Source organism: Pleurodeles waltl, chromosome 3_1 (assembly GCF_031143425.1).
Source record: "Pleurodeles waltl isolate 20211129_DDA chromosome 3_1, aPleWal1.hap1.20221129, whole genome shotgun sequence".
NCBI classification, from domain to species: Eukaryota; Metazoa; Chordata; class Amphibia; order Caudata; family Salamandridae; genus Pleurodeles; species Pleurodeles waltl.
Genome location: NC_090440.1, coordinates 848,400,259 through 848,417,741, shown reverse-complemented (window position 1 = coordinate 848,417,741; position 17,483 = coordinate 848,400,259). Strand labels below are relative to the sequence as shown.

The following is a 17,483-nucleotide window of genomic DNA, read 5'->3' as shown; positions in this document are numbered from 1 at the left end:
CAGGTATTAATTGTTCACTTTGTATTTATTTCATTCATATATGATGGATTCTGACTAGACGAAACATCATTATAGTCTAACATGCTTTTTGTAAAAGTGAGTCATTCATATCTGAGGTGTTGCAGCTGATTACGCCGTGCCTGTTTTATAATGCCGGCACTGACTGTTTGCAATCATGATGAAGTTCACATTTTTCTTTACTGACTTATTTATTGTCACAGTAGTTTGTACTTAGGTGAAATGTTGTTTGGCTGAACAGTTCAGACTTCACCCTGGACCTGCCAGTGCAGCCTGAATCACACACTCTCGCCCAGTGGTTGCCTCCTAGTTTGCATTCCCTCATTGCTTTCTAAACGTGGCCAGCACATAGTTCCCAACCGCTGCACACGCTTTAGCTGAATAAATCTCGGTAACCCTATTTCTGTTTGTGTCGAAGTCCCACTTCACTGGTGTGTAGGAAATCATTTCTCCAAGTGTCTCTACCCTGTCGTGATTTATTGCGTGTCATGAACGAAAACAGGCTTTTTATCCACTGAGCCACACAGTGGATGTCATGAAAAACAAGTTTTAGGGGATGAATCTTTATAACATTCTTTCTGAACTCAGCTGAAGAAAATCAAGCAAACTCCCAGTCACTTCACGTGGCTAGCCAGGGCAAGCATGTTTAATCTCGCGAGAGCCAACCCCCAATGTTTCTCCAGCAATGCCTTGTGCAGTGTGGTAATAGCCATCACTGGGCCTGCGATATCCTTTTTTTTTTTTTTGGTGCGTGAACACCGACACCTGCCTTACTTGAACCCACAGCATGATGTGAACTTTCTAGGTTGAACTTTCCAGTTAAAGTCCTGGTGAACCTTTGTGGAGGATGAAGCCGAGAAATATTTGAAGGTTTGGGAAGCTCTCCCAAGAGGAGGCGAATTTGCCAAGTTAATGCAGCCTAATGCTTGTGTGACTGGTGAATTATCCTTTAAAATATGATCTCCCCATTGACTGGTTCTAAAAGCCCCCTTCCTTTAGCTCGAGCTCACGGGGTCAGAGAGTGACACTGACAAGTAAAATATACACGGGCTGTAACTCCTTTCCTTTTACAGTCTTTTTCTGTGCAACGACCATGTGGCTTTTTAAAAAAACGTTTATTTATGTGAAAAAAATACCCTGGCTAGATAGAAGCTGCAGTCTAGATAATGTCATATGTTGAGTATTTGTGTAGGTCTGTTCATTAGTGAGTTAGACATTTTAACCTTACTGTACAGACGCTACATATAACAGTTAGCTGGTGGGGGCTGCAAAATAAATTAGAGTTGATGGGGACCTTCACATTTCAGAACTCAGTAGGACATTAATTAATCAATACTAAACTGCAATCAGACTTCAGTTAACACTACTGATGTCAATGCTGTGAAAGCCAAACGGTTGTTAATATTGAACCAACTCAGGAATGGGCCGGCCACATGGCGTGCGCTTAATGAACCATATTGTTGTGGAGCCAAAATGGACCTGGCTGGGATTTTCGGGTATCTGGCCAACACAGCGAAGTACTCGTGTTTGTATTTATTTATTATACCCGATAAATTACAGGAAAGTCTTAATTCGAGGCCCAAAATTGATGACATCAAAGAGACATTCAGCAAAGTTCCTTATTCATTCTGCATGTAGAAGGATGGTGGGGGATAGGTAAAGGGAGAGAGTAAAACTTGCTGATGACAGATCACTCTGAGGCAGCGTCAGTGCATAACATGCATATTCCGCTAAGGAGACTGAAATCAGGTCAATACGTAGGCGGGTAGATGCTGTTCGTTAAGGATATTTTCAGTTTCCCTTTGAAGGCTTCTATGGAGAGAGCATCTACACATCTCCTCTATCCCTACTTCCCATCAATGTTCACAAGGGATAAAAAGGCGAAATCTTAGGCACAGAATATATAAGTTTTTACATAATAAGAATACATGAGTTTTTATGAGTAGTAGGATGGCTTACAAATGGTACACTTTTAATAGGTGTTTGAGGTTGACTTTACTGAATAAAATGCACTCCTTGCTCTTAATAACACGTTTGAAGCACAAACTAATAGCCTCTTCCAGTCTCTAACCACTCCTAAAGTGTCACTAAAATACAGTTGCAATGCTTGTGCCAGTGCAGGAGAATTTCATAACTTTTTGTGTTGTTTTTGTCAGTACCTAAAGGCTTTGCCTTTTTCAATATCAGCTTACCTCCTACCCCAGGAAGGGGCTTCTAACCAGAAATGCTACATCTTGGCCTCTGTGTGAAGGGCATCAACCCACACTTGATATGAATGTGCTTAACAGGACATCAGAGGACATCAGCACCAAAGAGTAGCTTCTCCCTCGAAGGGCACCATGCAGGGGCTCTGTTTTTTAACATTCATCGTATCTTCAGGGAAGATTGAGTAAACATCCTTGAAAAGTAACCGGGAGGGTCTGAGCCAGCACTTTTTAGGAGCAGCTCACTCATTTTTAGCATGTCTCTACCGTTAGTATAAGTAACAGCCACATGCAACTACGGCCAACCTTAAGGGTTCAATTTTTCGCAGAGCATGTGTGGTACCACTGGATCCCAGAACAAAATGTGTAGAGCAAACATTGTCTTTTCCTGCATATTCATCCCCCTGATAATCAGGAGTCCAGATCACACGGGCAATCTGTCTGGTGCTACAGACCTGAAATGTGTACACAGAAAAATAATTCATATTTTCTTCATGGTAGAAATCCATTAGAAACACAGTTAACGTGTGCAGTGAGGATCAGGGTAAGTTAATAATTACATTCTGTATTGTCAACTGCAGCGATACCGTGAGTATTCTTGAGAAGTGATAACATATTTTGAATTACCTCTCATGTGACTGAGAATTCAAATTATGTGTCTGCTAAAAATAGAGAGGTAATCATAAAAATAATAAATCCATATCTTTGCTAGCATCTGTGTGGTGCTCGAGGTATAATATAAAGTGCACTGGTTGTCAATTTCTTGTTCAAGCCAACGTCCCAAAGCACCCAACCAATGCAGCGCATTACCATTGTGCAAAACACCTCAGCCTTCTATGATAAGTCACTCTTTAATCGGAAATACTTTTTTTGCTTCTGTGGTGTCCCTGATAGTGGCGGTTCCGTTTAAAGGGGTAAGCCATAGAAACACATCACTCAAAGAAGTTCATCAATAAAACTCCGCTTTTAGCCTGTATGACACTGACCAAGTTCATAGTATAGGCCATTAATTAAGTGAAAACAATATTTTATCATGACACGCAAACAATGTATTTTCTTGGCAAAATGGTATAGCTATGTCACTTAGTGAATATGTTTTTCAACGTAATGCACCAGAAACATCTCAAAATTTCTGCAGAAGCACGATCCAGCCCTCCTGGGCCATGTGGCAAATTGCAGCACATAGAAGAACCATTAATGCTGTTTATTTCAATTTATATTTTTATTACGTTCAATAATAAATGAAGTGCATTGTGGGATCAAATCTGTATGTGTTTCTCTTTTAGCAAATGCACGTTTCCTTCCAAACTCCCCATGCAATTATATTTGATTCCTGTTAAGCTAACTAATTGCATAATAAGTACAAGAAAAAAAGGTGTACAAACAGAAGATTATTGTGGTTATTTCATTCTTTTAGCTCTTTCCTGCACCCATCCTTGCTTGATGAGCCTGAAAATGAACACATTCATCTTTCTAAATGAGCAAAATATGCAGATGAGGGAGGCAGGAGGGATCTGCCTCAACCCTGCGGTTATCGATCTTATATTGTTCCAGAAGTTCCCATTATTGATTACTTTAACGTTTCTCACAATGTGAATCTCTCCCACTCACTGCATTCTGCCCGCGTGGATCTTCTCAACAACTCCTCTCTTGTGGTAGTAAGGTAGTTTAGTGGGTTGAGGTCCTACCCCACAAAGTACTTGTTACTTTGATAAAATTAGCACCTCACGATGAAAAAACAAAAAACACCTTTCTCTAAAGCTTCAAGAGGCAATTTAGTTTTCGGATGTTGGTCTGTACATCCTCATCTCTCTCCTTGCTATCCCCTGGACCACTACTCAGTAAGGTGCCAGGGGCAGTGTAGGCAACATCACTCACCATTAGCCCCCCAACAGCATCACAGGTTTGAGTCCTTGTCCCAAGGTCACTCCCTCAGTAGCTTCCAGTTTCCTGCTGGAGTGCTGTGAGAAGAAAGAACAAGAAGGAGACACCACAGGAAGTAAATAGCCATGTGTCCTTTCTGTTCCTTCCAGTGCATTCATGGCCCATGACAGAAGGGTTAATAAGGACAGGCTGTTGGTATTAAATCATTGGCTACTATTTGTTACCCATAATTGACGTCACATCCACTCTTCCTCCATATGTCCACGCAATAATCTTTATTATTAATCTCATGCCAGTAATGTCAGTGTAGAGTGGGCTATATTTCTCTGTTACTTGCAAAGTGAGGGCTCTGTCTTCTTTTGCAACCTGTGATGGTCTCTAGACTTGAAGATAACTTTTTGCAGAGCCCTTTCCTGTGAATTAGCTCTCCATTAAAACCAAAACAAAGTAAGCATAGAAAAGGGGCTTATGTTATTTACGTCAAATTTTGGATTGTCTAATTCCAGAGATTTGCTTCATGCTTCTGGGGAAAGCTCAAGCTGTGTGCTTCATACTGTTTGGAGCCCGACAGGTATACATAGCCATGTAAAGAATCCTATGCATTGCTGAATCTTTTCCAGTGGTAGAATGCATTGGCACAGATAAAGAAGGAGGCCTTCTGTGTTCAGAAATAAACTTTGACTTTCGCACCCACTTGGACACATATAGCTGCCTGTTTTCCTTCTCCAGTGACATATTATAGTCACCCTTTGAAGGTGTAAAACTCACTTTGGCAGGAATTGAAAGGTATCCTGTGTTTGGTGGTTGGTACTGGATGTTCTTGTTCCCTGGCCAAGAAGACAGCTACCATCTGTATTCACAGTAGAAGCACTTGCAGCAGATTTAGAGTTACCTGAGTGCCTGCTCTACTTTCCTTTTTACATACATCTTATGTCACCATAAGACGCTTGAGACCACTATTAAGTGACAAGAGTGTGAAGACATTTGATGAATATTTGACCACAAGTTACATCTCTAGTGTCCTATGAGGTATAAGGTGTACGCCAACCAAAATATATGCTGAGAAAACTTAGACTGGTTCCTATGATTGGCGTGAGTGTGTGAAATTCCCAATTACAATACTCTACACAAATGGTGTATCGAAGTTGTCAAAATAAAACCAATTAGGACAAAATATAGATCTATGGACGATCCTGAAGAAAGCCATATAGCCCACGGGGCAGATGATTTGGCTGCAAACTGTAGAACTCTAGATGTTGGAGTAACTAACTCTCTCTAAGAGCATCATACTTGATTTCAATCTTGTCAGTGGACCTCTGAAAAATTGGCAGGTGGCAATTGAGGAATACCCTAGACGATTGCATTAGTATATCGACCCCTTCAAAACAAACTGCTACCTGGATGGGCAAGGCAGAATCCACCCAGGTTCAAGTGGTGTCTGGGCGAGTACTCAATCATGAAGCATGCCACTAAGAATCATAGTGGGTGAGAGTCCTTTGGAAACAGCACGGAAAGCCTGTCTAGTACCTGATGCAGAGGCATTAACACTAATAAGAGTATGTTTCCTCTCCTAATTGATAAATGTCCTTTTTTTTTATCAAACTCAGAGGTATCAAACACTGAATTGGTCACACCAATATACAAACTTGTCTCTGCAGTGATTGATGAACTGACTAAGATATATTTCTCGTTTTGGAGAAGCAAGGCATAGTTACGGTGAAATTGTTGTGTACCGACTGTTCGAAATGCCTCAAAATGTCTGTCTGAATGTTTACTAGTATGTTGTGGAAGTTAAGAGTCTTTAAACTGTAGGTCTTTCTCTAATTACTTGCATTTAATTGTCCTTCTTCTGGAAACACTGATCTCTATGTTTGGGCCCTTTGTTTTCTTGTTTGTAGCTATGTTTTGAAAAGTGTCTCATTTTGTATGGTGACTGCCTTTACTGTTTACAGCTCATGCTGTCATTAGTGTACCTTCACAAAATCTCTGATGGAAAAACGAAGATTTACTCACTTGGGTTTTGACAGGAACAGCTTTTTATGCAGATGTGCCTGTAAATCTCTGTGATAATGTTAGGAAGTTTTAAAGATATGCAGAGACTTAGTGCAGAAGTAATCCCCGAAAATCTGAAAGGTGTCACCCTGAAAATCACTGCATGATACCCAAAGTGATATTATCTCTGTTATACCTCGCCAGGAGATTCGGTGTGGAGAGAGACTTTTGCCTGGATTTGATTAATATATTTCGGCTTATGTGCTTTGATGCTCAGATTTGCATCCTCCCCTAATCCATGGGCTACAACATCTGAAAATATGAGAGGGATATCAAACAGTAAAGTCTGAGGCGTGCAGTATGCGCCTTATACAGAGACTTTGAATCACAGCCTCTCCCAGAAACCTAATGATCTCTAGCAATACTAATTACAATACATATTCTTTGTTTCATCAGGTGTTCTTTTGGCATGAAGACTTCCATTGGGGCAATAAAATTGCATTATTGCTATCAGCTTTATGTGCGATCTTATTTTTAAAAATCAAGATTTCTCCAAAAAGTACATAAAAAGAAACAAGAAGTCAAAGAGAATAGTGCGGTGAAACGAACTAAAGATAGAACAGATAATAATGTGTGATAGAAAGTTGGGATTTGAAAAATTGTGAATGGAATAAAGTGTAACCTACCTCCTCGCCTGCCGCTTCAAATGCAAGACCAATCCATCAGAGAATAATCTTTACAATAAGGAACATCTCTTCACATTATAAGGGCATTGGTCACTTCGTACAACATAATACACAAAAAAGGACTGTATGTTAAAGTGATACTGGTATTTTTTTTTTATATACGTGGTACTTTGTATTGCTAAAATATGCCACAATTTCCCGTGCTGATAATTATCTTTGGGTGGGGTGTCCAGTTTACATCTATGCATTATTCTTGTGTCAGTGCGACCTCTGCTTCAGTCTGTCGTCAAAAGGCATTATCACTGTGCTACACTGTAGGAACCTACATGTGCTTTTATAGCGATTGACTAAAATCATTATTCTTTATCTAAGAACAACCCTCACTGCCTTCTCCAAATGGCAATCAATTTACACCTCGTCATCCTCAGATTTTGATCTTGAGACTTAAATTGATACACAATGAGGCTGTCAAGCTCGCTTTCATCTTGAAACAGCAATGCTACATCCGCTCTGCATAAAGCTCTTCCCACAGGCTGCTCTTCCAATGTTAGTCAGTAGCTTTCCACTAAAGCACTAATTTCTTGTGTGACGTGGAGAATGATTCAGTGTAGCACATGTATGGCTACTCTAGAAATCTGTTTCACTTCCTGTCTGAGGTTTGTCTAGTTTTTCTTGAAACAATCCACTAAATTGGATATGTTGCCCGTAGGCCTCTTGCTAATTTAGCTGAGATGTTTTCTGTTGAGGGCCCAGAATACGTATTGCTTTACTATTCGTTTATACAACTTCCAGATTTATTCTAAGTGCACTCCTCTGCCCGGTTAACTTCTCAGCAACTCTTTTCCCTATAATATAAGGGTATTTTAAATATGTGAGATCAGTGGGCACTCACATGTGTAGCCCCTTTACTTCTTCAGCCTCAAGCAAGCAAGAAAACATTCTGTCTAAAGATCACTGCATAGACCAGGAGGATGCCAACAACTGATCTATTGACCCACCATCCTTCAGCTTCAAAGGAAAAAATCAAAAGGGGAGTATGAGTAACAAGAACAATGCACAATAAGTAAAGTAGAATTTCTTATATGTGTCAGAGAAGTAGAAAGAGACAGATGAAAGAATTAGTGGCTGAAATTCTGCCAGAGTAGTTGATAGTGAAGGAGGAGTGGATCAAAGATATAGGTTTAGAAAAAACGTCTGAGAAACATAAAAAGTATTCCTTAATGCAAGTGAACAGTGGAATGCCCACGTCAGACTCAAGAGAAGTTAAACAAAGTGTGATTATGTAAGCATGGTCAAAAAAGTGATAGCTAAGTTTATTAAAGGAGAGCCTGTAACAATATAAAAATTGTGTTGAGGAAAAACACTATGGAGCACAGAAGGAAGGAGACATATTACCTGTGAGAGTGCTCAGTCACAAAATGGCCCAGAGCAGCATAGACTGTCCCCTGGACCCAGGTGTTTCTTATGGAACACATGATGATGATGCATTTTTGTTAAATAATAGGGAGATGGCACCACTTCAATGGAAAGGGAGAACAGGGGAGCAGAGAATATATTAAGAGATGCCGTCCTAAACAATTAGCCTTGGCTCCATCCAATGACACTGTAGAAACTAGAGAAGACATGTCACTGAAGCAACTCAAATCCAGCAAAATTGTAAATTAGAGTCCAACAGTGTGTAAAGCCTGGGCAAGGTACTTAGTCGAAGGAAGGGGCTTCCACACGAGTAAAACAGAATATTGTATTGTATTGCAACATTTGTATAGTGTTTAATACCCCTATGTTGGGCACTGAAGTGCTTACCTACATAGATAGCATGTTGCACTGTGTAGGGTGTGTGGTTGGAAGTGTGTTGTCTTTGTTTTGATACTACATGGGAAGTTTTTCCAAGTTGTGCTTGATGATCATCAACGTGAAGGTGTCATGTTATGGGATGCAATGCTTAGCAAAGTGATCCATGAAAAGGAGTGAAAGAGAGGCATACAGCTTAAGGGTTTCCAGTACGTTTGCATGTATGAGCAGCTCTGCATGGCCCTTTGTGGTATTTTTTATGTTCATAGGCTACTTAGCTGGTTACATCAATTTGTTCATTCTGCGCCAAAGTTTGTAGTCCTGAGCAGGCATAGGTTGGAGGAAGAAATGGTGGAGAGACCTGTTCGGAAAGTGTTTGTTATTATCTTCCCTTTGATTGCCATTGTGAGATGTCAAGAGGAGGCCATGTTATGTAGCTTGTCTGGACCTGCAGTAGTGGTGTAAGTTAAAGTCCTCCGCCAGTGGCATGTTGTATATCTCCTCAGTTAGTCCATGCCTGTCCAGTTGTTGAGGGGTAGTTTATTTCTGTGGACTGATGCACTAAAGGATGTTGGAATATGACCCATAGCAATTGTGTGCTATGTTAGTATAAAAGTAACAAGCATTTTAAGGAAATTATTATGCAACTTGTACGAACTACAATTTTCTGCCTGGCCTTTGGGTACTTTGGTATTATTGTGAGCCAGGAAGATTATATACTGTATCGCAATTGCATTTATGTAGCACTTACTACCACTGACAAGTTGTTGAAGCACTTATTTGCAACGCAGCACGCTGCCCTGAAATCTAGGGTTAGTGGTTATTGCAGTTGTTTTTGGAGTTACTTTTGTGGCTCTCAAGAAACCCATTTGATGCATTTACTCCAGTTTCCTTGTGGTGGTTTGAATGGACAGGAGCTAGGTGTGATCATTCTGGGGGACGGTATGTGACTTTATGGTGGGAGGTTATGTGACTTCATGCAGACGGTTGGTGGGATTATACGTTCCCCTCATCAGCATCCTAGCACACACATTTTTTAAAAGCACCAGTCAAAGCCCTAATATAGCAATTCTTTGTTCGCTTGATTCTTGAAGCGTTTTTTGCGCGACGATCTTTATCTCAAATAATTAGCTGTTAATTTTGCGTTTTAACTGTTCTGTCTTTAATTCTCCGGGTTGTATTTGAAACAGAGTATGTTTATGTAATTAGATATTATCTTTTCAGTTGATCATGCGCTGCTAGCATGAAAGTTAATCTCCCCAAACAGATTGATAGGAGCGGGCAAGCTTTGCTCATATTCCAGCTGGATTGGACGTCATTTCTGCAGGCTAATAGAAGCAGACGTTACAAGTGATTGGATCAGGAACGCCATGCTCGGTTGGGAGGTCAGAGTGCAGCAGCATCGAAAACCAGACATGCGTGCGTCACAAGTTTCTCTGGCACTTCCTTCAGAAATTCCCTAAGCCTGACTCTTCCAAAGGACAGCAGTTGTAGATGTTGAGCGAGAAAGATTTGTTCACACACTAGTAAGCAGTGGTGGCTGGTGACTGAAAGCAGTGGTGGGGCACACATACAAGACGGAATTGCACCTTGTGAGTGAGCCTCTCTACCCACTTATTTCCATTCACCTACTCACCCACCCTTTGGTTGCCTACCCATTCACTCATCCACATTGTCATCCACTGCCATTCACACAGCTCTTATCGACAGACACCCACATTTTCTCAGCCACTCAGTCAAACCCTGCATACACATATACAAACACACATAGCCTCACCTATCCAGTATTTAGAGTTTCAGTGAAAAAAACTACGATTTTATTTGAGCTGCAGATTACATGTTTAATATTACATATCAGTCATTAGTCTGCAGAAGAAATGAAACAAGCATAACTAGCCATGATAAATTACTGGAACCATTACTGCCTTTGAGAGACAAAATCACCTACAGAGGCAGTGGAAGGAAAGGGAGAGGAGAGCTGACAGAACAGATTTTTTTCTTAGTGTCTGTAAAAAAGATAGAGCTCCAACTTACTTGTGTGCAGGGTTGTCTTTGGCATATTTATGACTTGAGGTCTTCAGGTCACACTCCTGTCTCCCAGAGAGCCATGGATGAAGTTATTTATTGTATTTAGTCCATTTCTCTGCTACAGACTCCTTGTAATGCAGAGAAAGGGGATTTCTTTTGCACAATGCCACATTCTACTTAATAAAATGTGACCTCTGGTAACATGCTTCTCAACGGACCCTTAACCATTTTGTCATAGAGTGGGGCGTGGTCCGTAAGGCCTTCTGATCATACCCCACCATTTGAGTATATAGGAAAGGGTGGAGTAATAATATCTGAGTGGCATGCAGTTTTTAGAAACCCGGGCTGAACAAAAAACGCTCAAGGCTATTTACTATCAGAGCTCCTGGTGGAGGAGGAGCTAAGCCAGGGACGTCACTGCGTTCTGAGAAAACGTAAGGGCTTTGCGTGGGCAAGCCTTGCCAGCCTTACTGTGCAGCTTTCAGCCACATACTCATGCAGGCGCAGTGGGGCTTTTGAAAGTGCACAACTTTCACTCGGAAAATGTTGTGCAGAAAATGTTTTACTTTCATAATGTATTTAAATATATGCTTCACTAGAGAGGCCAGAAAAGTCTAGGGGCGCAGCCCCATAGCCCTTGAACACCAGCCGCCCCTGCTAGTAAGAATTTGTAACTTCTGTTTAGGGCAAGTATGAAGTTGAGTATGATTTTCTACGATGAGTTTATTTGATTTTAAAATGTCATGGTATTTTCAAATGGAAGAACGGCCCCTTCATGGTTAATTCATTGAACTCAACAACCATTCCTTAGACACATTTACAAAGTGTTCCAGGATTATTTTCCCTAATTAATATTGTCGTACCAGGGTGGCTATTTCAATTTGCATGAGAGAATATGAAATCAAGATAAATAAAAAGAAAACATGGAGTGATAAATGATGAAACACTTTACGGTCAGTGCTGTGTGCCAGAAAATCAGTGACTAATTTATTGGCAATTATTCTTTAGCTTTTGAGTAAGTTGTAACAGGTATTACTATAAGGAACCCTGAGGGAATTTATTTCAGTAACCTTCAGGTGTTTTACATGTTGCTCTTAAATCTCATCAATTAATAAGCCTGTCTTGCTGAATAACTCCCACTTCCCCACTTCCTGGCACCAGGCCACGAGCCTGAAGAAAACACGTGGCCTCATGTTATATAGGTGTCTATTAGTATTGCCAATCAAACAAACACAAGCTGCAGAGCACCCTTAGTCTGCTTTGCACATTCCTATGCATGGTACCCACAGTCTCTAAGTGCAATAATGCACCAAAATAGGTGCTGATGTAAGTTTTTATTCAGCCATTTAGCAACCCTGTATTATTTTGACTTCCTATGAAAAAAGACCCTTGGCTGTCTTCCTGAGGATAAAGCACATTCTATTTTCATGGGATAATGTATTCTTCTTTTTTTTTAAATAGTCTTTAAAAGGGACTTTTACTTTTTTGGGAAATCTTTAATTATCACTCTGCAAAAGAGGACACATACACAATGCAGAGACAAGTTGTTTAATGAGAAGTTTATACAAGGGAACTAGCCACATAACTGCCCATTGGCGTAAATGGTTGCAGTAAGCACGGTTTCAACAGCAAATGAAATAACAAAACTTGCACACAATTATAATTATCATTGTACCCTCTTCAGGATAACATACAAACGACCATTCCCAGCCCAAGCCAGGCTTCAGTTCATTTTGGGATAGTCAAAGACAAAAATGCCCATTGTTACACAAAACTTTCAGGGCATAGGTTGCCTACAATGTCCCCCTCCTTCTGGCAAAATCAGCAAAGCGTAAAAAAATAAAAAAATAAAATCTTATATATCAGCCACTTGTGTCCTGTCCTGACTATCTTACTCTTTATACTAATCATCCCTTGATGATGAAGCAGTACACTTCCACCACCTCATAAAGTACATCTTAATCACTGCCAAACAGGTAGAAAACAATCTTCTTGAGTGTGTGGTCATGCCAGGGATGTCTGAGAGTTAGTGCAAGATAACCACAGACGCTAATAGGCAGAAAGCATAATCACTTCCTAATTCCATTTCAGCATGCACTGATGTCCAAAAATAGGAAACCAGTGGACAAGACCAAAGGATCAGTAGAATATCATACCCATCCTGATCACATCTTCAACAGTTAGAGTCGGAACGTATATTTAAGTGAAGTAGACACTGTATTGTCTGGTGACTTTCATGAATGATCTTAAAAAACTATTTTCCAACCATACCTCCTTAAGAGATCTTCACAGTGATGACCCAGAAAACAAGCCCAGTCATCTCTACAGAAGTAACAGGAGAGCATATCTTGCCTTCTTATTCTCATTAGCTCAAAAGCAGGGACTGAGAACAGGGGTTTGTTGATAGTCTCAGAGGGACCTGATACTATCACTCTAGCCCACTGAACTGACCTCATTTATGCAATTAGACCCATACTGAGGAGGTTGACAGTGGGTCCTGCCTTATGAACCCCTTCCAGATTTCAGACAGCGAGATAACTGGACTGAACACCAGTTTTGGGAGAGTGGGACACCAAACTCCAATTGTATATCTTCAAAGAACTTGACCTCAATCGAATATCATGTACAAGTACACCTAATCCCCACTGCTAACAAGTCTTTCCAATAAAATGAGAATCCTTCTATTTGTAATATGGTGTTCCACACCAGAGGTCTGCATGTATTTAAAGGTGTATTTTGAGCTTTGAGCCACTTGTGTACACCACACCAACTCTGTCCAGTAGAACAAAAGGCCATTTTTAGAACCATCTGAACCATTAGTGGCCCTGTCTCAAGCAGACACCCCATCCTAAACAGTCAATAATAATTTTCAGTCGCCAGTGAGGCCGGAGCCCAAACCCAGTTGTAGAAATTGTTGGGCAAGTTGATCAAGCCTGTACAACAAGTGGGTGTACATGTGGGGCAAGAGTAGACCACCAGAACCATTTGCTGGGAGCAGCTTCAATATTTTGAGTTTCAGTCATGTCCCATTTCAAATGGTCCTGAAAATTGTGGAAGCTTTCTCCCACACTAGGAGCCTAACAATGATCACAATCACCATCCCAAAGACTTTGTTGAATTTCCACACAATATTAGTTTGCACGACTTGTGTCCATCCGCAGAGTGACAGTCCTAAAGTTGACCATCTTTGATGGTCACAAATGGCTCTATGCAACAGTGGTTTATCTTTATCTGTGACATGTCTCTTAGTCATTGGTTAAAAAGTCCACCAGGTGTTTAAAATTCTTCTGATTCCGTCATGTTTTAAATTCTTGGTGACCCATCGAAAGGATGCAACCCAATAGAATCTCTCCCTGTGTGGTCTGGGAGTGGTGGTACTTTATTCTTCTCCCAGTTGACCCTATGTTGAGAGAAGGAGGACAATTCTGAAATAAGGGATATCAATTATGGCATTGAGTAGAAAAGGTTGGACATCTTCCCCAATGGACTACCCATCAGACATGTCCTCAATAGCCATATGGATCTCTTCCACCATCATATCATCCTCTGTTCCTCCCTCATATTGATTTGTAATGTTTACATGTGTATGTTTTCCAAGAGATGTTCTTATACCATCTATGTGTCTTATGATTACAATCATAATGTTCTGAAGTATTGGTACATTTTCTAGAGATAATGGGGAATTATCTAATCAGCTTGCCATATCTTCTCCTAATATCCCCGATCGTGGAGGAGGACTCTTTCTGCCAGAGCTGGATAGCAATCAGTCTTCTTGCCATGTTGATAATACCTCATTTTATAAATGTCACAACTGACTCCGTCTGCATGACAAAAATGTGTAAAGAACATATATGGCCATAAATTACTTGCCCTGACCCAGGCGGAAGATACAGCAGAATTGTACCTTGATGTAAGGTTTCAGACTTTATCCTCCAATTATCCCTCTTTACCTTTGTACTGCTTCATGTGTATTGCAGAAACATGCATTAGATTACCTCTCAGAAAAGACTTGCCCCCTACCAAAAAAAACTTGCACTAATGAAACCAACCCCACATTGTACGCCAGGTTGTACGCTAAATGTATTTGCGAATTATTTTTGTTTGTCTTGGTGTTTATATCTGCAGTAGTTCATCCTTCATAGTTTAAACAGGGAGCCTCAATACATAAAGTGAGACACAATCATGCTGACATATACAGGCAACCACATTCAGCAGTTTTTTGTGACAGGTCAGGAAGTTCTTAATCTGCATGTGTGTGCGCCAGAAGCGTAGGAGAAGAATCTATGCTAACACCCTCCAGGGAAGTAACAGTCTCCATACATCTATCAACACATATTTGCTTGTAAATACCTATGGATGCCTACCCTTGCAAAAGTCCAGTCAACCTGACTTGTCAAGGATGGGGTCAACTGTGATATTCCAGTTCCCACCAATCACCTATTTGATTGAATTCAATTTTGAGAGAACACTTGTGAGTCTACTTAGGATGTCTGTCTTGGCCAATTTGGGAGCACATAGCGTCTCCAGGCCACCACTGAGGGGCTTCTAGGGGATTTCCAGTTCATGGCAATTCGATGTTTAAATAGTGCCAGTGCCAGATCCAAGAACCTGCCGCCAACCTTCCACAAGGCTGGTCTGGGGCTCAGATCCAACAAGCAGAGAGAGGGGTCCATCTTCACAATCACACCCAGCACCCCCTCCATGTCACCCAGGACACTCCGCAAACATTGCTGTATCTCAGGGCAATGCCACAACATGTGATCCATGTCCGCGTCCACAGCACCACATCTGGGGCATGCCTGAGGGTCGCCCCCGTAGATCACCTGAATCCTGTGCGGTGTAAGGTACGTTCTATGTACATAATTTTACTAGATGTATCGAAGACGGGTGTTCTGTGATATCCTACGGGGGTATGCCAGCGCTCTCCACCACTCCGCGTCAGTCATGCCTCTGCCCAACGTCTCCTTCCACTTCACCCTAGGGCCCTGAAGGAATTCCATTCTGCCCTCATTGTGGGCTCTATAAAGCCTAGTGATGAGATGAGTGTCACCCCGACAGGGTCAGTAAAAGGTGGAGAATTGTATGAACCTCTGGTTCCGCATTCACTGTGTGCCAATGTTCCTGAATAGAGTGCGTCAGTGTTTGGTACTGAAGAAATTGTCCTCTCGGAACTCCACTCCCCGCCAGCATATTGGTGAAGTATCGCATCACCCTATGTCAGAAGAAATGTCCCAGAGACTCCCCTCCTGCTTGGGTCCAGTCCCCGACTTCAGATCTCGGTAGTACCTGATATGGGGCGCCCGGGGGCAACGCCGGCAGTGGAAACGCCGGCGAGTAGGCTGCCTTTATTCGCATGCGTCTCAGGCACCTCCTCCAACAGGAGAAGGCCACCGCCAGCAGGGTGTTCCCCGCCGGTAACCGTATCCGGTTATTGAGTATTCGCGCCAGTATCAAGTCTCCCCCAATCTCTTCCCCGGGAGTGACCCGGTCCAGCCGCCCCTCCCTGCAAACCATCTGGACATCCATTGTAGCTGGCTCGACAAGTAGTAAAGTTCAAAGTCCGGGACGCCCAGCCCACCCTCATCCACAGGGCAGTATAAGACAGACAAGACAGTCTGCCTGCGGCCCTCATCCCATATGAGCTCTCAGAGCAGTATATTCAGTTCCCTGAACCAGCTCGCCGAAACTGTCACCGGAAGATTGGAGAAATAATAGAGAAGGTGAGGCAACATAATCATTTTAAGGAGGGAGATCCGCGCCATTTTGGACAGTTTGAGAGAGCACCAGAACGTCACGGATGACCTCAAAGACCGAAGTGCCCTGCCTAAATTGCCGTCACGGAGGTCCCCTAAGTCATGGAACACCTGTACTCCCAGATATTTAAAGGAGCAGGGTGCCTATCCGATATCCACAGGGAAGTACGGCGGTCGCAGCTCGCCCGCTCCCCATGGGAAGACATACGTCTTACTTCTATTGAGCCTAAGGCCTGAGTGGCCGCCAAAATTCTCCAGCAATGCAAGCGCCCATGGGACCCAGGAGTCACCCTCCCTCAGGTAGATTAATATGTCATCCGCGTAGAATTAAATGTTATGTTCCGTGCAGCCCCACGTTACCCCTCTGCCTCGGCCCTCTGCCTGGAATTGGGCTGCCAGGGGCTCGACGGAAAGCGCAAACAGTAGCGGGGACAACGGGCAGCCCTGTCTGGTACCTCTAAGTATGAGGTAAGCAGCCGATACCGTCCGGCCCACCCTCACCCACGCCATCGGTCTACTGTACAGTAGGTCAACTCACCGCACCCATCCCTCGCCCAGGCCCATCCGAAGCATCACTGCCCTAAGGTAGTCCCACCGCACCGAATCAAGCGCCTTCTCTAAGCCCACGGAAAGAAACACTGCCCCCAGTGGTTGCTCAGCTCTCAGAATATGCAAGAGAGCAAACAAATGTCTGAGATTGAGGGATGTGTTACGTGCAGGTATGAAACCGTTTTGGTCCTCATGTATTAGGGAAGGGATATGTTGAACCAGTCGATTGGCCAGGATCTTGCTCAGTATCTTAAAATCGCAATTCAGCATCGTGAGCGGTCTGAAATCAGTCACTGGCGCATCCCGAGACTCTGTCTTGGGCAAGGGAACCACCAGCACCTCTCTCATTGTCTCAGGAAGTGTACCCTGCTGGAGTGCCTCTGCGTAGAGTTCAACCAACATGGGTGCCAGAATATCCGAGTACCTCTTATAGAACTCCATAGGGAGTCCATCCGTGCCCGGTGTCTTACCCACTGCTAGTTGTGAGATTGCGGTCTTAACTTCCTCTAATGTTACCGGGCCCCCCAGTGGCTCCCTGTCCTCCAGCGTCAAGGTGCGTAAAGGTAACGAATGCAAGC

General features: G+C 42.4%; 1 protein-coding gene across 1 annotated transcript in view; it reads left to right on the top strand.

Annotated features, from left to right (window-relative positions):
• Nucleotides 1-17,483, top strand: part of CSMD2 (CUB and Sushi multiple domains 2) — a 1,417,205-nt gene that overhangs the window by 927,166 nt on the left and 472,556 nt on the right. The gene's annotated exons all lie outside the window — the stretch shown is intronic.